At 51.4% G+C, this 23,805-nt stretch overlaps 2 long non-coding RNA genes across 2 annotated transcripts; one reads left to right on the top strand and one right to left on the bottom strand.

Annotated features, from left to right (window-relative positions):
* Positions 1–3,761: 3,761 nt before the first annotated feature.
* LOC120098860 (uncharacterized) lies at positions 3,762–12,309 on the bottom strand. The gene is made up of 5 exons (XR_015645613.1): positions 12,005–12,309; positions 11,771–11,922; positions 8,587–8,670; positions 6,428–6,593; positions 3,762–3,987 (listed from the first exon to the last, which is right to left on the bottom strand). It is a non-coding gene; the product is annotated as an uncharacterized LOC120098860 (long non-coding RNA).
* Positions 10,670–22,896, top strand: LOC147998551 (uncharacterized). Its single transcript, XR_015645614.1, has 4 exons — positions 10,670–10,799; positions 11,136–11,261; positions 13,131–13,196; positions 21,370–22,896. It is a non-coding gene; the product is annotated as an uncharacterized LOC147998551 (long non-coding RNA).
* Positions 22,897–23,805: the final 909 nt, after the last annotated feature.

Raw genomic sequence — 23,805 nt, 5'->3', positions numbered from 1 at the left:
GCTCTTACAGAGAATCTGAGTTCTGATCCCTGCATTCATGTGGGGCAGCTCACAACTGTCTACAACTCAACCTCACATGTGTATGCACACACAGACACACACACACCACTAGCATCTCCTTCATAAATAATAAAATATTCTTCTTGTTTTGAGATGGTTCCTCCTGTAGCCCTGGCTATCCTAGAACTCACTATGTAGGCCAGGCTAGCCACAAACTCAACAGAAATGTGCTTGGCTCTGTCTCCCAAGTGCTGGGATTAAAGGCACCATGATGCCCAGCGTAAATAATAAAATATTTGAACTATATATCTATATATGTGTATGTGTTGTGATAGATATATAGATACGCATATAGATATATGTCCCAGGAAAGGTGTGGAATGAAGAGAAAGGTCTGTGGTTAACGGTGCTTTCACAGCTCCCAGCTGGAGGAAGAATGAGTTGGCGTGTTCCGTGGACGGCTGCTATTCTGCCCCAAGAATAAATGGCAGATACACACAACGGTGTCACAGACGTGATGCTGAAAAGAAGCTAGAGAGGAAGAAAGCCGTCCTGTGGAGCCATTCATGCAATCTCAAAGCCGGCTTGCCGAAGGAGTTCAGGTAGGGCTGCCCGTCGCGGGCACGACTGTTTAGGACAGGGAGCTCAGGCTCTGGGGCTGGCACTCCTGTGTGTTCACTGGCAAACAATCCGAGATGTCCGGGATTCTCTGTGCAAGCAGGAGGACCTGAGCTCAGATCCCCAGTGTTGGCTTACAAGCGCTTTTGCTAGGCTCCTCCCAGGGACCTAGCAACAGGGACCTAGCAACAGCTTGCGTCATCACATGCCTCAACTGCCAGCTGCAGCAGCTCAATACCCCAGCCTCTCCCTCTCCCGCCCCCCTCCTGGCTCCTGGCTCCTGGCTCGCTCTCCCGCTCTCTCTCTCTCTCCCTTTCTCTCTTTCTGTCTTTCTCTGTCCCCGCTTTCTCTGCCCTCGTGGCTCTGTCTACTTCTACCCCTTCTCCTGGTCTACATGTCCCTCCCTTCCCCCAAATAAACCTCCTTATACCAGGTCTGTCTTATGGCATGATTTCTCAGAGGGATACCTTGGCATGGGCCCACCAGGTACCCCCTCCTGGTTGCATTATATTTTATAAGTACCCACATAAATGCACCCAGTTCTGATGGAAGGTGGGGGCAGAGCCAGATAGGTCTCTGGGGCTCATCTGTTAACCAATCACTGAGTCTTAGAGTCCGTGAACGAGTGCCCTGGCTAACCTTTATTTCTAACTTGATCCACCTTACACCATCTGAGAGGAGACGCCTCTGAGGAATGGCCTAGACCAGGCCAGTGTGTAGGGATTGTGTTAACTGTTAAAAGTGAGCCCAGCCCACTGTGGGTGGCACCATTCCTTACGCAGGTGGTCGGGGGCTGCGAAGCTATGGGTGAATCAGTGAACAAACCAGAGTGTGGCAACCCTCTGTGGTTTCTGCTTCAGGTTCCTGACCTGATCTTGCTCATTGGTGAACTGTGACCCGGAAGTATAAAGTGAAATTTTTTTTAAAAATTTTTAATTAAAAAAAAAATGAAATAAACCTTTTCCTCCCCTAAGATGTTTTTGGTCAGAGGCTTTGAGCACAACAGAGATGCAATAACAGACACCATACACTCACTTCTGGTACCCAAACTTGAGTACTCACACGCATGCCCAACAACGTATACACACCCAGAGATGCACATACACACACATGACAGAGAATAAAAAGAAATTGAATGTAAACACACAAAAGGGAAACCCCTCGAAGCCACTTTTCCTGGTTTTCTTTCTCAGGCTCTTTTTTTTTTTTTTTTTTTTTTTTTTTCTGGCTTTCTGAACGTCCTGGGCAAAGGGAGTAGGAAGCATGGAGGCCACCGGAGTCTGATTTACACAGGCTACGCCTAAGGGATGGGGACAGCACTTGGGGCTTGTAATTCTTTATACCACTCAAGAGTTGCAGGCCCCTCCCCTGGCCTCTGGGAGCTGGAACCAATTAGATTTTGACTTCACTGAGGCCTGCTTTCCCACGGCTTGTTGGGGGTGGGGGGAGGGGCAGATCTGCGGGGAAGTGGAAGCCCCTACCCTCAAGTGTTCAGCACTGGAAGCGAAGGCCGCTGTCACCTTGGGCTTTTGCGTGTACGAGAGGCTCCTGTAGGGCACTCCTAGATTCTCACCGCGCCCTCTTCCTCTCCTCAGTGAAAGATGTTGGACAGGGTTGATGAGGACCCTGAGGCCTGGAGGCTAGGAGGCCTGGCTAGAGGAGCCCATCTGGGTTTCCTTGGTAGCGCCACGGCTGAAGGGAAGACTCAAGGCCTGGCCTGGGCTGTTCCGAGGTGACCCCTGTTGGTAGCACCTCTGTGGTTGAGGTGGGAGTGTGGGGTGGGATGGGTTCGTTGTTGTTTTTGTTTGTTTGGTGAAAAAGCTGTCAAGAATGGTTTTGGCTGGGGCTTTGGCTTCTTGTCTCTAACTGACCCTTGTGTGGGCAGACTGACTCAGCTGTGGGTTATTTGGGCCCTGTAGGGGGCCTAGGCGCTGTCTGTACTCCTCGGGCCTTTCTGAGGCCTGCTTTCTGCTGCTGGCTCAGCCTCCCCTGCAGGGTCAAGCTTGTTTGCCTGTCAGTCTGGGCCCTGAGGACTGAGCAGGCAGGAGGCCTTGGCTGGAATCTGAGTCTAGGGTCTGGGTGCATGGCTCTGGGGAAGCAGATCATGGCGGCAGGGTGTCCTTTAACAGCAGCCCCCTCCTCCCCTCTGACTCTCCTCTGTGCCTCAGGCCCCCAGCCCCACGGGGTGCAGCCACTCCTAGCCCTATCCATGGCTACCATAGAGAAGGCGCCTTCTGTAGGAAGAGGGTTTTCTTTGGCTTTGTCTCCTCTGACCCTAGATGGCCTGGAGGTTGGAGAGTTAATCAACCCAAGTCCATGCCCCAGGCATAAGAAAACTTCTCATCCTGGAATTCCTTAAAGATGGGTTCGTGCGTGCATGTGTGCATGCGTGAGTGTGTGCGTGTGCGTTGTGTGTGTGTCAGAGGGTGGTGGTCTCTTTTTTATTCAGTGCCTAAAGGTCAGATGTAATAGCTGTGGTTTCAGTCGATACCTTGGTAATGAGGTAACTTGCAGGCTGAGAGTTGCTGTGGCGAGAGTCGGAACTCAGGAGGGGCCAGAGGTACCAGTCCAGACCTTCACCACCAAACTTCTTTGTTCGCTTTTTGGTCTCTCTACCAAGCCCCGGCTATCCTACAACTTTCGATATAGACCAGGCTGGCCCTGAACTCAGTGATCCACCTGCATCTGCCTCCCAAGTGCTGGGATTAAATGTGTGTGCCATCACCACCGCCCAGCTAGACTTCTTTCATAAGAGAAATGACTGTCCTGGCCGAGCCACTGATACCTGCTCTGTTACTGCCCAGACGACTCTGTGGTGACTGGCAGTCTCTTCCATGACTGGGACACAGTCTGCAGCACCCCTCCCCCATGGCCCACCGTTCCCACCTTTGTTAGTTGGGTCCTTGAAAAGGTGTTTTCTGTCCCAGCATTCTAGAGAGCTTGCCGTCTTCCACACACGTCCTAACTCACGAGGAAAGGAGATGATGCCCAGAGGGGGTTACGTGACGGACGGTACAGGGTGGGTTGGTCCACCTGCCCTGTGTCTCTCAGTCTCTGCACCAGAGAGCCAGTATCTCCTCTCACAGTGTAAGCACATGCATGTAAACACACCAAGACATACACATGTAAACACACAAACACCGTAGGTGGAGGCAAGAAGTTTATCACACATTCAAGGATAGCCTGATCCTCAGGCTAGCCTGGGCTACAGAGTGAGACTGTCTCGGAGTGTCACAAAAAGAAGCTGACTGGGTGGTGGAGTGGAAACTTCTAGGTTCTTTGCCAGGTCAGTTACGTCAAATGAGGTTTTGCTGGGGCACACAGGTGAAAGGAAGTCTTGCTAAAGCAGACACGGGAAAGGCTGTTTTCCTGAAGCAGACACAGGTGAAAGGGTGTTTGGACACAGCAGACACGGGAAAGGACCCATGATGGAGGAGTATAAATGTGACCCCCACAGACAGTGGGAGACCGGCACTGAGCTTTGGTTTTGTTTTGCTCCTCCTCGCTAGTCCTCGCTAACGACACACACGTATTGGTTCGCCTTACATAGCGTTGTTGAGCTCACTTGCGGTAACGCCACCATTGAGAGAAACTCGCCCAAGACCTCCTTGTGAGGTTCCCTCGTCAGCCTGCCACTTCAGTGGCCTTGCCTCAGGCAGGGTGAGCCTGGAGGTTTCTTCAGGATTGAACTACAGCTGCTGGTTCTCGCCTGGTGTCTGCTACAGTTGTTGGCTCATGACTGTGTCTGCCTGACTAGAGGGCCGGTCTGCAGCCGCTGAGCTGTGTGTGGTGTTTGCTATGGGACTGCACTGCTGCCTGAGAAGATGGAGCTCGCCCCCAAAGGACTATTCTATTGCTTAGGGCCTCACCACGATTGCTGAACAGGTCCTGATAACTTCTGCTACCTCTGCTGGATGGTGGGCTAGAGGAGAGGCTGAACCCTTCTAAAAAGTAGGTTACAAAATATTTATGCCTCCAGGATGGTGGCGTCACACCCCCATAATCCCAGCATGCAGGAGGCAGAGGCAGGAAGTGCACCCATCTAGATGCATCCTCAGCTACATGGTGAGTTCCAGGCCAGCCCGGACTCCAAGGGGAGCCCGTGGTCAGCATGTGACTTCTCTCATGTCCTATGTTTTGAGACACATCCACGTCACGGCATGGGTCAGAGCTTTCCTTTTGGATGACAGAACCGTATTTCAATCGGATTTACCACGTTCTGTTGCCTGGCACCTATTCGAAGCCCTCAGGTGTGGTGACAAAGGTTGATGTGGGACTCATAACCTCTTGGGCACGGGCTATCCTGCAGGGCATCCCTCTGTTTGGATCACACACGATTTGTGGAGCTTCTGGGTGTTCTATAGCCATGAAACTCTATTTCTCTGTCTCCAAGCTCCAGCATTGGCCGGTGGAACTGGGGGCAGAGTGTTTAGACTCCTGATAATGAAGCACCATAACACCACCGCTGCCGACTGCAGTGCCCTCCCTATTCTGTGAGCCCTGAACTGTGAGCTATTTCAGGCACCTCTGTGGTAGACCAGGTAGACCAGGCCTGGGAAAATCTGAGGTCACCGCTGCCTTCCTTAAAAGCCAGGTCATCCCTGGACTTGGCGACTTCAGTCAGGTGGCCCAGCCCCTTGTTTCTGGTTTCCACTGGGGGAAAGGATGCATCATGGGGCGGGGCTTCCTGTTGACAGACAGCTTGTGGCCTTTAGGTGTAGGGACAGCTTAACCGAGCATCTCTCTAAAAGTGGCTCGGAGCCTCCAGGACTCTTTTTATGTTTGTCACTGCTGGCTCCTTCCAAGCAAAACAACCTTTCTCCTTAGACTGGTTCCCTCTGTGCAGCCCTGAGGCGTCACACAGGCTACGCAGACCCTGGGATCCCAGCTCAGCCCTCCCACTGGACTCAAATCCTGCAGGGTGGGGATGAGACATTGACGCCAGTCTGGGGACATTATTTTTCATTTCTGATTCCGTGCGGCTTTGAAGAAGCCCCTGGCAGGCCCCCGAGTTTCCTCAGCTGGACACAGTGAATGGTGGCGTTCTTTTGAGTATTGATCTGCGGTGAGGCCTCCCCTAGAGGCCTAGGCCTGCAATAATGAGTTAGGTCCCTTCAGCCAGCCTCCACAGGACACGAAGCTCTGGAAGAACTCAAACCTCACCTTTTCTAAACTCTGTTAACTGAGGCCTTAGGTGTGTGATTTAACCCTGAACTCCCGATTCCTCCAGCCTCCACCTTCTGAGTTCTGGGATTACAGCATTGAAGAGGGAACCCTGAGCTTCATGCATGCTAGGCAAGCACTCTACCAATGAGCCACACCCCCAGCCCCTCTCTGACCCTTTGTATAAGGCTATAATGCCATGGTAGCTTTGTCGTGGGTTGACAGAGAGAGTAACACTCCTCAGTGAAGGGCTGGAGACAGCTTGTAGGATGTTATAGGTGCCCAGTAAACCACAGAGGTTGGGGATACAGAGGTTGAGCCACTCTGAATTCTCCCGGTCAGCTGATCCCAGAAGCAGAACTGGTCCCAACCTGCCTGGTACAGGCTCCACAGCCTTCACCCTAACTCGGAGGGCGAGGGGCTCAGGCAGGGCAGAGAACAGGAGGTTAGCATTGCGGAATGGGTAACAGGAAGTCCTGGGTTACTTCCTCCAGAAATCGACAGCTTCTTCCCCCAACCCTCCGTTCTCATTCTTGTGCCAAGCCCCGATTTCAAACAACCCCAGACAATGGAATGAGAAGCGGATTTCTGAGGAGATCAAGCTCTCTCAAGAGATAAACCAAGAAAGGGAAGAGGCCCACCTCACCTGTGGGTCCATCGCCCTGGGAGGCATGTGGCTTCCTGCTCCCCCGGGTGGCTCCTGTAGGCCACCCAGAGGGTGGGATTTCAGACTGCCTGGCCACAATCCTCCCGGCCTTGAGAACTAATTCTCCAGAGTTCTGAGGAGGTCTGTTGATGCAGAACCTTGATCCCTGTTGGAGAGAGAGAAGCCTTGGGAAAAGATGTGTTCTAATCCCCTGCAGCCATGAGGCTGAGGCTACATGTGGGTGATGTGGCTGGGGGTGCTGTGTCCCAGGTGCCGGCCTCCCTCCTCCCTTTTGCCAGAGTCTGCAGGTTCCTTTGTGTGCACATGGCTGGTCTTGGGTGTCATTTCTCAGGGGCCATCTACTGGTTTTTCGGAACAAGGCCTCTCACTGGCCCAAGGCTGGAGAGCAGGAGAGTGCCTGCGCTGTCTCCACACTCTGCTTTTTTACATGGGTTATGGGTATTAAACACAGGTTCCCACACTTGTGAGACAAGCATTTTAAAGACTGAGCTGTCTCCCCAGCCTGGAGTTTCTGTTCTAACTGCCTCCAATACAGCATGGTCCCTAATTAGGACAGTTCCAATATTTGTGGTTGAATTATTACTTTTAAAAAGTTGGGGGGGGGGGACTGGAGAAGAGGACTCAGGACACAGGTTTATTTCCCTATCCCCACAAGGTTCGAGTACCTCCAGTTCCAGAGGATCCAACACTCTAGCCTCCTTGGACACCAGGTACTTAGGTGGAACCCGTACATACATGTAAGATAACACATATACATCTTAAAGGTTGGAGGGAAATTTTGAGAGTCAAGTCTCTCTTTCTACCATGCAGGTCCTAGGGATTGAACTCTGGTCCTCAGGTTTGGCAGCAAGCATGCCTTTCCCTGTGTATAGTTAGAACCTTCCGTTGTGTCCCCTCTGTCTCCTACTAGCATTTCCCCACTTGTGACTAAAAATGTTCTCCTGATGTTGCCAAACATCCCCGTTGGTGTGGGATAGTTTGAGACACTGAGTGAGAAACTGTTTCCCAGACTCCCTTGCAGCTACGTGTGACTACATGATAACATGCTATCCAGTGCATGGCCTAAAACATGGATGTGCAGATGCCAGGTCATGTCTTTAAAGGGAAGAGAAGGCCTTCTACATCCAGGCTGATCTTCCCATTGGCCGTGGCAGCTCTCTCAGGGTGAGGTGGGAGCTGTGTGTCCGGGTGGTGGGGCCGCCACTCCCACCCTGTGGTTTAAGTTTAAACAGCGTCTTGTGAGAGAAATAACATCATCTATCATCCCAGTCAAATTGTGTCCTTGTGAACCAGAGTCATGAGGCAGTGAAGCTGCATCTGGGGCCAGAGAGGGGCTTCTGTAGTCTATCGTTTGCTGCACTAGAGTAAGGGTGTGAGTGTGAATCCTTAGCTGTCATGGAAAAGCCTGGAGGTGGCAGGGACAACTGGAGAGAGGGAGACAGGAGTGTTCCTGGAACTCAATTCCACCAGCCTGGCCAAATCAGTGAGGAACCCATAGCAACCTCTGGTCTTCATGTGTGCATACCCACATGTGCCCCTACACACGCAAGCACACTTAAATATACACTCACACTAAAACAAACACACACATATATGCACATACATATATACACACAACATATACACACATATACACTCAAACATGCACACTCATACATACTTACATACACATGCACACATACTTCAAACACACACACTCATACAGTCATCCATCCATATACACATGCTTACACACATATACTCAAAAAACCACGTGCACATTCACACACTCAACACATGCATATACACACTAAAACACACACTTATAGACATACACAAGTTCACACTCATACTCAACACATATATGCACACACACATGCACACACCTACACATGTACCCACCCACACATGTACCCACCCACACATGCACACACACACTCAAAGCACTCTTACACACTCACACATGCGCACATGTGTACACTCACACTCCTCAACACACACATACAGTCACACATGCACACACATCACACATAGGCTTACATAAACATACACTCACACCCTCACATTCACACGCTCACACATGTGCACGCACGCGCGCGCACACACCCACACACACACACTCATTCTCCCTCTCCCTCCCCCCATTCCCTCTCTCCTACCTGTCTCCACAGGGCCTGTGTTGAGTTCGAGGCTCCATGTCAGGGACTTTCATAAATTCTCTGAGTAACTGAAAAGCATTCACCCTGTGATTCCAGAAGGAGATGCTAAGGCTCAGAGAGGTTGTGTGCGACCTCTCTAGGTAACACAGCTAGCAAGGGTCAGAGTCATGGAAAGCTTCCTAGGGCGCTCCCGGGTTTGGAAGGCCCGTTCAAGGTGCCCACAGAAGGACGGGGTGAGAACAGGAGCCTAGCTTCAGCCTGCACCAGCTGTGCGACTCAGCCGACTCCTGTCCCTCTCTGGACCTGTTTCTTCATCTACAAAAAGAGGGTTAGGCTAAGCTACCTTTCCCTCTCTGTCACCTAGTCCCTAGCGCCTTGTGGCCACAGGCCAGTAGCAGGCCCAGAGGACCCAAAGGAGAGCTCCCCCTGCTTGCTGCTTCCCACGTCCATGGGTCCATGGCCATGCTGAGCGGAGGCCACAGGCCGTGTGCGAGCTGCTCTCTGGGACCCTGCTGTGGCATCACACTCCACTTGGCTGAACATCAAAAGGGACGGGAGGGCTCCTCCACAGACAATTGCCGGGGAGCATGCCCGCGGCCAGGCGGCCCCGCAGGGTCACCGCTATAGGCAGTGGGCAGCCTTTTATGGACCCGATATGGGGGATGGGAACAGGGCAGGCTGAGGCCTCATATGTGTGGCTGTTCCTTTCCCTGGTCTCTCCATTTCAGACTCCCAACCGCTGTCCCCACTGGGCAGGGGAGATGAGTGACTCCCCTGCAGCCTAGGGGGAGGGAAGATAAAGTTTTTAAAAGGGAGGGTGGTGGTGGGTCAGAGAGGGAGCAACTACGTGTGGGAAAAAAAGAACCGAGTTCATCCAGCAGGCAACAAGATATCAGTGTGACCGCAGTGAACAGCACGTTTTTCCCCTAGAGCCAGAAGAAAGGCAAGAATGCTAATCCTGACCCTCATAAGAACTTACAAGTGCCAGGCTCTGGGTCTAGGCAAATGAATGGATGACCTCACCCGCTCCTGGCCAGACCCTATGAAGTCGCCAGGTTTCCAGTGTGCAAGCTGAAGTTCAGAGAGGTTCAGAGGCCTGGCCAAGGCTACACAGCACATAAAAGGCGGGGGTTGGCTTTGATCTGAGGTTTCCTGGTCTAGGCTACAGCGTTGTGTGTGAAGACGGAGGGCAGGGGCAGCAGCTGCTGAGCCTGGTAACACACTGTCATCCCAGCGTGTGGGGGACTGAGGGAGCAGGATCATGACTTCCAGCCTGGGCTACATAGGGAGACCCTGTAAAGAAAGAAGGTGAGGAAGAGAGAAAAGAGCAAAAGAAAGCAGAATCGGAGCGGGTCTCGGAGGCTCAGCAGCTAAGCTCGCACACCATGCGCTCCAGCTGTTTGGTTCCATCGCCTCAGGATCCGAGGCCCCCTTCTGGCCGTCCCGGGTATTGCACACACATGCACAGCCCCACACAGGGACATACATAATTAAAAACAAAATCTTTTAAAAATAAAAGGAGGGGGTTGGGGATTTAGCTCAGTGGTAGAGCGCTTGCCTAGCAAGCGCAAGGCCCTGGGTTCGGTCCCCAGCTCCGAAAAAAAAAAAAAAAAGAAGAAAAGGAGGAAAGATGAGGAAAGAAACAGAAAAGGCAAGATGGCGTGCTGGCCAAGTGGTGGAGACACTAACTGACAAGACCGAGGCTTGAGTTGCACCCCCAGGACCCACATGGTGGAAGGGAAGGATCTCGATCCGGAAAGATGTTGTCACCTGTTCCCGACACCTGTGATATGGCCCTTACACCAACACAATAAATCAACTATTTCTATTGAAGGTAGAAATGGTAGCAGTAAATCTTTTTAAAGTTTTTAAAATATTTTTAAATTTTTATTTTATGTGAATTGGTGTTTTGCCTGCATGTATGTCCATGTGAGGGTGTCAGCTCCCCTGGAACTAGAGTTACAGACAGTTGTGAGCTGTCTTGTGGGTGCTGGCATTTGAACTCGGATTCTCCAGAAGAGCAGTCAGTGCCAAGACCCGATGGCAAAGTGAAACTTCTACTCTGAGGAACTCTGTAGTAGTCAGTTATCTGGTGATGTGAGCACTCCAGGAGCCTCATACCTTTGCCCTTTGGGGTGTCTGTGCATAGCAGTGGACCACTCTGAGGCTCTGATGCTCACCCCCAGACCCCAGCAGGGAGCTGAGGGGCTGAGGTAGGTCAGCAGGGGCTGGTCTAGGACAGCCAGGGAGTTGCTGGCCGACCTCTCTAGGGGATTCTGGAAGCCATCCCCTCTCAGGAGCCTCAGGCTAGTTGGGATTTCAGAATGTGGGAAGTGCCCTGGTCTCAGGATGGGGTGTCCTGCTCTCAGGGTGGGGCACCCTGGTCTCTTGCCTTTATTCTGCCTTCAGCTTTGGGGTGCTAGCAAGTCATTTGCTTGCCGCTAACCTTTTCCTTCAACTGTAAAGATGCGTTTGGCTCAGTTGGTTCTATGGTCTTAGATGGTTGGATGTCACCTCAAGACAAAAATTAAGACTTCCCTGTGTCTTAGGGGCAATGCTGGCAGAATGGCACATGTCAGGCCATCGAGGACCCATCGAGGACCTGGCGGCTTTCCTAAGGAAAGGGGGTTTTCTCAGCAAGATGGGAAGCGCCCCCCCCCCCCGTGTCTATCAAGGTGAATATCCCAGAGGGTTGTTGGAATATGTCCCCTGACTGCTGTGGGCTCCTCAGAGGACAAGCAGACAGCGCCGAGAGGGGGGTGTGTGTGAGGAGGGGAGAGGACGAGGAGGGGGCCAGGCTTTGATTCCCAAAGAGCTGAGGGGGTTTACAGTTTGTGTCCCTTAAATTCATTCGCTTGTTTTGGCAGGGTCTCTCTTTGTAGTCCAGGCTAGCCTAGAACTTTCGGTCCTCTGGCGTGCTAGAGCTCCACCACTACTCGCTCCCTTACTCCGTTATTATTGCAAATCCCACCAGCCCAGGTCATCCTTGTCCCGTTTTGGTGGCGTTGAGGATCAAAACCAGGACCTCATGCATGCCAGACACTTGCTGTGCCGGGGAGCCACGCGCCCGACGCAAGGGGTGGCGCTCTAGTTACCGAGCGGTGAAAGAACAAAACCTGGGCTTAAATTTCAACTCTGCCGCTTGCTAGGAATCGACTTCACCTGGGATATTCACAGAACTTACAATTCACGTGGCTGAACTGTGAAGGAACGTGAGGAACGCTCGCATGGGGAGAGGGGTGCGTGCACCCGCTCCATAGGCCAGAGCTTGACACCGGGTTGCTTCCAGGTTCCACGTTCTATCCTCTGAGCCACACTGTCCTCATCTTCAGGAGTCTGTCCGGGCAAAAATCATCACAGCTTCTAGATGCTTGCTGTTCCTTCATGGGAGGAGGGACGGGGAGGGTCATGGACTCACCTGCGCACGCAGCCAGCTGTAGGCAACTGTGCCCTAATTGCACGGGGTCTCCGGGGCTCGGGGAGGGGCTGGAGGATGTAGGTGAGGAAGGCTGAGAGGAGGCAGCTCCGTCTACACAGCCATGGGGAAAATCGGCGTCTTCCACGCTGGGTGCCCACCTTCCATAGTGGCTACTTCTGGGTCACCCCGCTCTGTAAGTAAGCGTTGATAAACTCATTGGTCCCAGGGTGGGCTTGAACTTTGGTTCGTCTCGAAACTTGGGAGATGGGTGTTGTGTGGCTCCCTAGGGGCAAAGGGTTTATGCAACAATCATTCCTCACCTTCCCTTATGAGGCAGGGTTCCTAACGGAAGCTGGAGCTCAGTGATTGGTTAGACGGACTGGCTGGCCCACGGTCCTCCGAGTCCTGCCGCTCCAAGAACACTATACCCAGCTGATCTTTTCCGTGGGAAAACTAGGGATCCAAATGGGGTTCTCATCCTCTGGGAGGTCTTTGCCCACTGAGCCATCTCCCCATCCCTGAAACGATTTAACCACTGGGGCAACAGGATAACCCAAAACCAGAAGCAAGTTGGGATGAAGGGAAGGGAGGGAACATGGACAGGGGCTTCTCCTGGTAGAAGCGAAGATTCAGTGAGCGACATTTCATAGGTGCTGAATGCGAGCCAGCTGCATGTAGCCTGTCCCCTCTTCCTCACTTTTCCTGTTTCTAAGAAGGGACTTGGCAAAACCGCCCAAGACTCTTTCCGATTCCCAGGTTCCTCTCTGGAGGACTCAGCTGGCTCAGGCCTAGGGCCCCCGCCTGGGGTCTCTTTGTCCTTTGATAAATGGAGTCCAGGCTTTTTCCTGGCGGAGGCCCTCGGAGCACAGCTCTGGGATTGTCTGGTGGAGGAGCTCTCAGTCCCAGGTGATTAGAGCCGGTAGCTACCAGGAAGTTTGTGTTTCGAGGCCTTAGTCAACATGCGGCTGTGGAAACTCCGGACGAGTTTCAAGGCAGAGTCAACCATTTCTAAATAGGGACTTTCACGTTAGTCAGACTTCTCAAAACAACATGGTATTTGAACAAAATTCCACTTCCCTTTTCCATCATGGACGGCAGCGGCTAAAGATATTTCTGTCCTGACCAGGGGTTTCCCCAGCCTACATTCAGCTGGCGTGATGTCATGGCGCTGAGGGGAGGAGGGCCAAATTTGGTGAGTTTGTTTTTCTCTCTCTCTTTTTTCCCTCTTTCTTTCTTTCTTTTTTCCATTTGTTGCAAACAGGGTCTTAGGTAGTTCAGTCAGGCCTCAAACCAGCTATAGGATCACAGGCATTCACCATCATGCCTGCTTGAAATTGCTGGTCCATGAGCCTTAGTTTCCCCCTGGCGTCTCATAAGACCTCAAAGCTAAGACTGCTCAAGCCAGAGCCTCAATGAGTTTCATTCATGTTGAGTCTCTGGTCAGATGACTTCCTGAGACTCCCAGCAGTGCAGGCCACAGCCTCCAAGATGCACCCCCTAAGCCATAGCACCACCCCAGGTTGCTGTGTCCCAACCTTTCAGCTCCAGCCATCCTTACCATCCCAGGATTTGACAGAGGACACTTCTCACAAAGTATCATGTGTCCCAGATGTGGTCGCCTCAAGCAGGCCCAGACTTGAGCCTTACAGCCTGTCAGACCCGGCACCCTTCCACAGCTGTAAGCCCTTGTCTCGTCGGCTGGGGCTCCTGCCCTTCTGCCTTTGGAATTGGGGTCCCACCTCTGTAACCGGATGATTAAAGTCTCCATGCTGAAGGGCAGGGGCTACCCCGTGCACCGCACTTGGCCAGTGGAGGCTTTCGCTGAGGTAACCAGCAATGGCTGCCTCAGCCGTGTGACCTTGGTAAGATGCTTGCCGGGCAAGCATGAAGATCTGAGTTCAGATCCCTGGCAAACATGGCATGGGCCGAGCATGGTGGCAGGTGCCTGGAATTGTAACAGGGAAGTGAAGATCGGGTGTTTGGCACTTCAGGCTGGCTAATCTCTCTGTCTCTGTGTCTCTCTGTGTGTGTGTGTCTGTCTGTCTGTCTCTCTAAACAGGTGTCTCTTATCTTGTGGCTAGCTAATCTTGCTGAATAAGTGAATTCCAAGTTCAGTGAGAGACTGTCTCAAAAACTACATGGAAGGCTGGAGCCCAGTGGCTAACAGTTCTGACTGCTCATGGAGAGGACTCAGGTTCAGGTCCCATCATCACATGGGGCAAGGAATCCACATGGGGTGTGGGGAGAGAGAGAAAGACAGAGACAGAGAGGGAGAGAGGGAAAAAGAGACAGAGAGGGAAAAAGAGACAGGGAGGGAGACAGACAGGGAGGGAGACAGACAGGAAGAGAGACAGGGAGAGACAGAGACAGGGAGAGACAGAGACAGGGAGAGACAGAGACAGGGAGAGACAGAGACAGGGAGAGACAGAGACAGGGAGAGACAGAGACAGGGAGAGACAGAGACAGGGAGAGACAGAGAATGACAGAGAGAGACAGTTGGGGATTTAGCTCAGTGGTAGAGCCCTTGCCTAGCAAGCACAAGGCTCTGGGTTCGGTCCCCAGCTCCGAAAAAAAGAAAAAAAAGTGATCAAGTGACAGAGAGAGACTGGGAAGGACAGAGAGAGACAGAGAAGGACAGAGAGAGACAGAGAAGGACAGAGAGAGACAGAGAAGGACAGAGGGAGACAGAGAAGGACAGAGGGAGACAGAGAAGGACAGAGGGAGACAGAGAAGGACAGAGGGAGACAGAGAAGGACAGAGGGAGAGACAGAGAAGGACAGAGGGAGAGACAGAGAGGGAGAGACAGACACAGACACACACATACATAGTGACATACACACACACACAGAGGCACAGACAGAGTCACAACTGTCTGAGTTTAGTCCCAGGGGATCTGATGCCCTCTTCTGGCCTCTGCTGGCACCAGGTATGCAGGTGATACATATATTTGCAGGCAAACATTTTATACGCATAAAATTAAAATATTTATTTAGTCAATAGTTATTATTGGGTTTTTGTTTCTTTTTTGTTGTTGGTTTTTTAGAGTCAAGGGTTTTTCTGTGTAGCCCTGGTTGTCCTAAAAGTGATTATGTAGACCAGGCTGGCCTCCAACTCAGAGATCTGTCTGCCTCTGCCTCCCTGAGTGCTGGGGGTCAAAGGTACACACCAGCACCACCCAGCACAAATATTTTTTTTTTAAAGGTGGAGAGAGATAGGCACCTACATCAGCCTCTGACCTGCACATAACACACAAACACTTATGCACGCAAAACACAGGAAGCAAATACCTAGGTTTGGTAAGGGCTCAGTCACTGTAGCTGTGGTTATGATGCAGATTCAGCACAACCCAACCTGACCCTGGGTGACTAGGACAAACACACACGTACATACACACACACACACATACATACATATACACACATATACACATACATACACACACATACATATACACACATATACACACTCACACATACACACACATATACACTCACACACATGCATACACACAGAACACACACACACATGCACACTCGAACATACACACACACACACATACACACTCACATACACACTCGAACATACACACACATACACACACATACACACTCACATACACACACTCGCATACACATACACACACATACACACAGAACACACACATACACACATATACAACACACATACACACATGCATACACACAACACACAAATACACAGACACACACATACACACATACACACACATACACAACACACATATAGACACAACACATATACACATACATACACAACACACATATACACACCACACACATACACACCACACACACACACACACACACACACACACACAAACACACACACAAGTAAACAGGGAACTGACACTCGGTTAAGAAACTTGCCCAGGCCCTGTGTTAGTTTTGCGCCTTAAGATCTGGGCTCTCTTGACCTTCAAGTCTGGGTTCGATTCCACCTCAGTTCCTCAGTTCCTATCCGAGGACCAACGCACTAGGAGCCAGGGGAGGGAGCCAGGCTGGATGGAGCCCAGGGAACTCCGCCCAGATCTCAGTCGGGGGCCCATGCAGGCAGGCGCTAGGCTGGGCACAGTTAATCTCCAGCCCTCTGCACTGGCTTCACCTGGCTCATTAAAGCCAGACACTTTCTGAGTTTACTTAGCATCTGCATGGAGCGTCTTTCATCTTCAAAGGCTTCTTGGAGCACCGACCAATTAATCCTTACAACTGCCTCATCTCGTAGACAAATATTTATCCTCACTTCATACCCAGGAAAGCTAAGGTGGGGAGAGAGAAAGACCAGACGGGGTGGGAGGTGGAAGACTGGCCCTGGACCATTCAGCTTCCCAGCCCATTGGATGCTGGGAAGTTGTTTCCGTTAACACACCTCACTCCTCCCCCTCCCCTCCCCCTCCTTATCCCCATCTCTCTCCCTCTCCCCTCCCCCGTCCTGCTCTCTAAATGGAATCAGAACCTGAAGGAAACACATTAAAAATATATTTTATCGGTTACAAATCTTCATGTCACCAGCCAAGAATGAGGGGCCTTGAATGCAGGGACCCAAAATACATAGAGTCAGCAGCTCCCGGGCAAGGGCTGAGAGGATTTATAGAGTGTGGGCTTGGGTCCACTGGAGCGGGCAGCAAGCTCAGGAGGGAACTGAAGCAGAGCTGTTCTCAGAGGAGCTGAGGGGGGAGAGGCTGCCCAGGGCGGCTTTGATTTAATCATTGTTTCTCATTTCTCCTCATGTAAATTGCCTTCCTCCACTACACCCCGCCCCCCATGCTGTAAAAGTCAGGTTTAGATCTGTCTTGGGAAGATTGCCCTCATTACCTGAGTGTCTGTCAAGGGTGCTCTGAGAGCCATCAGCCCCTAAAAGTGGTCCCCACGTCTGCACACCTCTCTCCGTGATGTCTGCAATGATTCGGGTGGGGGATCCGGAGAGCATGGGCAGGACATCCGTAGAATTAATACATTGATTTCCTCTAACAGCAGGGATTATTTTCCATTGACTTAAAACACCCAAATAAAGCTGGCGGGGTGGCTCGAGCCTTTGGTTCCTGCAGATGTCGAATGGATCTGTGAGTTCGAGGCCAGCCTGCTCTACATACCCGAGTCAGTCAGGGTTCCCTAGAGACCCTGTGTTAAAAAGACCAAAGTAAATACAGCTCAGGGACAGAAAACACTGAGTAAAGCATTAGTGGGTTATGGAAAGTTAGTCTGTTTTGCATGGTTTTTTTTTTTTTTAAGATTTATTTATTTATTATATATATAAGTACACTGTAGCTGTCCTCAGACACACCAGAAGAGGGCATCAGATCTCCTCACAGATGGTTGTGAGCCACCATGTGGTTGCTGGGAATTGAACTCACGACCTCTGGAAGAGCAGTCGGGTGCTCTTAACCGCTGAGCCGTCTCTCCAGCCCCGTTTTGCATGGTTTTGAGGCAGGTTCATGTAGCCCAGGCTGGCTTCAGGCTCCCTACACAGCTGAGCATGAATTCAGACTCCTGCTTCTACCTAGTGCTGAGATGGCCAATAGCACTGTATACCTGTGTTTACTTGGTGTTCCAGACCAAACTTGGGGCTCTGTGTATATGCCAGACAAGCGCTCTACCCCCAGCCCTACACTGGTCTTTATATTTTTTTTCCTCCAAAATTTGTGTGTGTGTTTCCAAGCGAGTATATGCCATGTGTGTGCAGTTCTCTCGGAAGCCAGAAGGGGGGCATCGGATTCCCCAAAGTCAGAGACAGTAGGTTGCTCTGAGTCTCCTGATGGTGGGTGTTGAGAACTGAACTTGTGTTTTTTCTTTTTTAATATTTATTTTATGTGAGTACACTGTGGCTGACTTCAGACACAGCAGAAGAGGGCATCGGATCCCCCATTACAGATGGCCGTGAGCCACCATGGGGTTGCTGGGAATTGAACTCAGGACCTCTGGAAGAGCAGTTGGTGCTCTAACCACTAAGCAATCTCCCTAGCCTTAAATTACTCAGTTTCTGGACTTGGTGATCATTGTGACATATGTGAACCAAACACAGTCTCATAAAAGTAAAAGTCGGGGGCTGGAGAGATGGCTGGGTGGTTAAAAGCACTGGCTGTTTCTCCAAAGGACCTGGGTTCAATTCCCAGCACCCACATGGCACCTCGCAGCTGTCTGTAATTCCAGTTCCGGGGAGGGGAGGGCGGGGATCTGACACCCTTACACACAGGATACAAGCAGGCAGGACACTAGTGTGCATTAAATAAAACATTAAAAATTTTTTTAAGGGCTGGAGAGATGGCTCAGCGGTTAAGAGCACTGACTGCCCTTCCAGAGGTCCTGAGTTCAAATCCCAGCAACCACATGGTGGCTCACAGCCATCTGTAATGAGATCTGAGGCCCTCTTCTGGTGTGTCTAAAGACAGCTACAGTGTACGCATATACATAAAATAAATAAATTTAAAAAAAAAAAAGAAAGAAAAGAAAAAGGCCAAACAGCCATGTGAGTTTTAAAAAAAAAAATTTTTTTTTTAAAGTTAACTTTATTCAGTCAGTGCTGGGAGGCTCATTGTGCCAGCCGCGTGTGAGTTTGTCACAGAGAAATACAATCAGCTGTAGACACAGTCGACTCCCAGCATCATCCCCAGTGCTCACAGGCGAGAAAAACGAGTGTCAGAGCCAAGTAGAAAGAAACAGGATTGCTGTTTGCCCAGGTAGTGCGGCCCTGCCCCCTCTAATCCCAGGTCCCTCCAGGTTGGGGGCAGGAGTTCAAGGTCATCTTTCATTGTATGAAGGTAGTGAGTTTTGAAGGTAGCCTGGGCTAAGAAAACCCTCCTAGGAAGAGAGAGAACAAACCCTGCCTATCTTTTGGGGATCAATAATGACTCCTTAGGAATTTTAAACAGCATTTTCCAGCCCTTCTGAGGGCTCAGAAGGGCGATAAAAAACCCTTCCGGTTTGCCTGGGCTAGGAGGGTAACAGGTTCTGACAGCCTGGGACAGCCCTGGAAGTTGGAAGGTCGTTCACCCTGCTGGGCTGTGTCTGTGTAGTTATTACCTCCTGACTTTAATTGACTAATGGGCTCGAAAAGTGAATTCAAAACAAAACAAAAAACAAAACTAGGGCTGAGCCCTAGTGTGGTGTGCACTTGGGAGGCAGAGGCAGGCGGATCTCTGAATTTGAGGCCAGGCTGGTCTTACAGAGAGAGTTCCAGAGCAGCCGGGGTTACACGGAGAAACCCTGTCTCAGAAAAGAAAGGAAGAAAAAAGTTGGAATCGGTTTTAGGGAGGGGACACTGAGGCATGGAGTCCTAGATTTGTCTTGGTGGCCAACAGGTGGGGGCTCAGCAAAAGGTGGAGTGTGGCAGTCAGTATGGTTGCCTTTTGTTCCCCATGTCCTCCGATCAGGAGCCCTGGCGGGGTGCCAGCCCTCTGCATCTGTCTATTTAATGTTCAGGAGGGAGAGAGGCTGGAACCTTTCTAAACTCCACTCCAAAGACCTTGCTCTCAGCAAAGAACCTTGGTGGGGCTGAGGGAGGATGGGAACTTGAGGCCGTGGGTTGGCCCTCATCCCCACACCTGAGCAGCCAGCGGCTCCTGGGGCAGCCTGGAAGGACCCCGTCTGGCATCGGAGCTGGAACCGCTCAGCACAGGAGCCTGGCTTGCTTTTCAAGCCCTTTCTTCCTTTTCTCTCCCCCCCCCCTCCTCTGGTTTAACTGCTTTTTCTGGCCCCAGGGGATCCCTGGCAAGTTAATAAAACTCACTACATCAAAGGGCGCCACAACCATTACCCAATTAAAACCTACCCGGGCTCCTGAAGCATGATTAACCCCGTTTTACGGATGGGGAAACTGAGGTTAAGTGGCTTGCCCCCGGGGCTACCTAGGAAATGAAGTCCCAGCTGTGTTAGGGCTTTGTGGGCTCTTTCTCCTGAGGGTACCCCTGCAGGTGCGAGTGAGGGGCTGTTTCGACGGCAGACTGATTTACATATATATTTTTTTTCCCCAAAAATACCTTGATACTTAGAAATTTCCCCTTCCTGCCGGAAATGATTCCTCCTGGTCTGTACTGGGCCTGAGGAACGTCACTAGTGCTGGTTGTTGCCTGGCGGCAGCTCCTGCCTACAACCAGGAGAGGAACCATAAAAACAGACGAAAGCCAGAGGTTTGGGACAGCAGTTTAGGAAACAACTTGGGCCTTCCAGAAATTAACGTTATTTAAAGGTGCCAATTCATCCACCCAGCAGCCTTCGGGGAGCTCAATCAGTTTATTTTCTGGACCCCTAATCCTCCTGACTCAAACTCCTGGGGGAAGGGGGCGGGGTGGGGGTGGGGGAATCCGGCAAGAATTTTAAAAAAAAAAAAAAAAAAAGCAGAAAGCAGAACTTTTCCCTCTGCCAGCCCTGGCTACGGCTCCTCCTTTCCAAACTGCATGAAATTCCCTAATCCTGTTTCTTCTCAGCGGGGCATAAAGCTCAGCTCCCAGCAGACAGTGGGTCCCACGGGGTCTCCACACCACCCACCACCCCCACCCCCCAGCCTCACGTCTGTCCTCTCTATGGGTGCAGCCAAGGTGGCTGGGATAGTTCCTTCCTTCCTATCCTTTAGAACTTCCCCAAACACCTTGGTGATGCTGGGGCTAAGAGTGTCCTGGCCTGCTGAAGCAGGCTGGGTTATTTTGGGTTTGGTTAACTTAAGCCACCTGAGGGAGATTTTGGAGCCCTGGAGCCTTGCAAGCCTCTCCGGTGCGATGATCGCAACCAATTACCGTTCACCGAGGTGGGGTACGATGTGTTTGTGTAAACGATTGCCAGATTTTGGGTGGCCAGACGTGTTTCGTGTTTCGGCACCCAAGAGGCAAGCCCAGAAGTTAATTTGGGGAATGGAGGGTCAGATTGGTTTTATCTCTGCAAATCAGGCCAGATTCTGGCAAGTGGTAGGGACACTGGACCCTGGGAGGTGTAGGCTTAGGATCCAGACATCTAGGGGATGTGGCTGCCCACCTCCCCTTCTACTAGGCTGGTTCTGGGAGGGGGATTAGGGAAAGAATCACCCCAACTTGCTCTCTGCTTGCCCTACAAAGAAGTGAAGTGTGGGGGAGGGGAGGGGACACCTCACTTCCCTGTGTTTTCTTCCCGGGCTACACATAGGTATCTAGACACTGTGGACAGCCCCATCGGAGTCTCCTCACAGCCCACTGCCCTCTCTGTGTTTTTTTTCCAGCCGGCACACTTGGCACTGGTGCTTATGGCTGAGTACTTGCCTGAAGGGCACTGATGATTGTACCAGAGGGCTGTGGCCCAGGAACCAAAAGATAGGGTGTCTTGTAGCCTGGGCTGGCCTTGAACTCCTCCTCTTCCTCCTTTCAGCACCGGGATTACAAGTGTGCTCCACCAGTGTGTGGGGTATTGGGGATGGAAGTTCGAGCTCACCACCTTCTCCATGACTGGATGACCATGACTGCACCTGCTCCCGTAAACCTGAAAGGCTCGCCCATCTGAACTGGATAGAACCATGCCTATAGTCTGTATTTGGTGCCCTGTCTGGGGTGAATAGATCTTTTTTCTGTCCCCACCACAGTCAGCAGAAAGGCCTTAGCAGAGATCCAGGTGCCTCAGAAGCAGCCAGCAGGTACTGGTTGGTTGGGATCACTGTGGCGGCTATGGTAGGCGTCCTTGGACCTGGCTTCAAAGGCTGAGGCAGCATGGTCACTCAGAGAGGGACACAGAAAGGAAAGGTGCTTGCATGGGGAGCTGGCTTCTCAAGGAAAGACTGCTCAGACCGGGCTGGGCAGGCGGTTAACCATTTTGTAAAGTTACCTACATTTTGGTTAAACAATGACAAGCTTCAGAATTATAAACGAGTTTGGTTCCCGGCACTAGAGCACCTTAATTTTCTAGAGTTTTCCCTCCCTGCCCTCTTGACCGCAAGTAATGGCCGACCATGAGAGATGTTTATCACCACCTGGTATTCTTTAACTTTTCCCCCAGCCAACTGCGACAAGATGGAAACACTGCCCTCCCCTCCCTCTCGGCCTTCTCTGCCCTGTGTAACTGCCCTCGCTTGTAAGTAGTCACTGGATGCCGGATGCTTTTACCCAGGCCCCCTTCTGCTGGCCTTTTCCAGAATAAACCCTTCGTCCTTGAGTCAAGTCTCCCCACAGGCCTAAAAGGATACACAAGAGTTGCCAACACAGAGTGGAGGATCTTGGGAAAGCACCCCCCCCCCAGATGCCACGAGAAGGAAGGGAGTTCGTGGACGCTGAGGCCTCTGTTGAATATATCTATTAAATATAGTCTATTCGATGGATTGAGGCCCAGCCTGTTCACTTAGGTTTACACATCATTGTTGGCCTCTCTCGGAGAGAAAGGAGCTGTTTTGAACAGAGAGCTCACATACCCTGGAGTACATAGAAATGGCTGCCCAGTGACTTCTGGGGGTGGTGGGGTTCTGCCACCTCCCTCCTGATCTGCCCCACCAGTGCTGAGCTAGCAGGTATGGGCCACCATACCCGTCTCTCATGCTGGTGCTGGAGATCCGAACTTGGGGTCACCTTCTGCAGCGGGCACTTTCTTGACCCGACCATCTCCCCTCATGGCTCCTACACCCATTCTCCAAAAAGTGTGGTTTCCTCCTCTGGTGCTGCGCTCACTGTATGCCTGTGACTTTCTGTAAGTCAGAAAACAGTTGAAGGCCTGTGGGCGGAGCTCAGTCGCACGCAGGCAGAGTGCTTGCCAAGCATGCTGGTCTGCTTTTATCAACTTGACACAAACCAGAGTTCCCCGGGGAGAGGAACCCCAGTTGAGGATTTGGCGCAGTCAAATTCATCGATGGGGATGTGTTCTTTGCTTGCTTTCGCTTACTGAAATTTAAAACAAAACAAAACAATTTTATATACAAGTGTTTTTGCTGGCTTTGTATGTCTGTACACCACGAGGGTGCCCAAAATGGCCAGGAGCGAGTATCCAGTTCCCCAGAACTCGAGTTACAGGTTGTAGGCTCCCCAAACTGGGCACTAGGAACTGAACCTGGTCCTCTTCAAGATTAGTAATGACATTCAACCACTAAGTACCTCTCCAGTCCCCAGTGGGGTGCATTCTTGGTTGCTAATTGATGTACCCAGGCCACCATGGGCGGTAACATCCTGCCTTAGGCTGTGTAGAAGAGACAGAAGCCAGGAACTAGCATTCCTCCAGATTCCTGCTTAAGGTCCTGCCTGCAGGTTCCTGCCCTGACTTCCGGGGTGATGGATTGTGACCAGGTAGCCATAAGATGAAATGGGTCCTTTCCTCCATACGTTGACTGTCCTCAGTATTTTGTCACTGTTGCAGAGAGGCCAGCCAGGATGCTGGTAGACCTCAGGTTCTCCCCTGGCACATGCATTGCGGGTTTGAGGGCTCTAGCGATGGTTGGAGACAGACACGGGGGTGGGGGGTGGGGAGTTAGGAATTCAAGGTCATCTGCACCCATATAGAAAGTTCAAGGCTTGCACAGGCTATGTGAGAACTTGTCTTAAAAATGGGGAGGGGTTAGGGGTTGGGGATTTAGCTCAGAGGTAGAGCGCTTGCCTAGCAAGCACAAGGCCCTGGGTTCGATCCCCAGCTCCGAAAAAAAGAAAAGAAAAAAAAATGGGGAGGGGTGTGTGTGTGCTGAGGTCAGGTCTGCAGGAAACCAGATTTAGAAAGTATCGTCTCGTCCTTCTGTTTGTGAGCCTGATATTTAATGGCTGAGCTGTACCTTCAGCCCTTTCTGAGACAGGGTTTCCCTGTGTAGCCCTGGTTGTCCTGGAACTCGCTCTGTAGACC

The sequence above is a fragment of the Rattus norvegicus genome, chromosome 20 (genome assembly GCF_021556685.1).
Source record: "Rattus norvegicus strain SHRSP/BbbUtx chromosome 20, alternate assembly SHRSP_T2T, whole genome shotgun sequence".
Classification (NCBI taxonomy): Eukaryota; Metazoa; Chordata; class Mammalia; order Rodentia; family Muridae; genus Rattus; species Rattus norvegicus.
The sequence above is the reverse complement of the archived record's forward strand: the minus strand, read 5'-3'. Positions and strand labels throughout refer to the sequence as shown.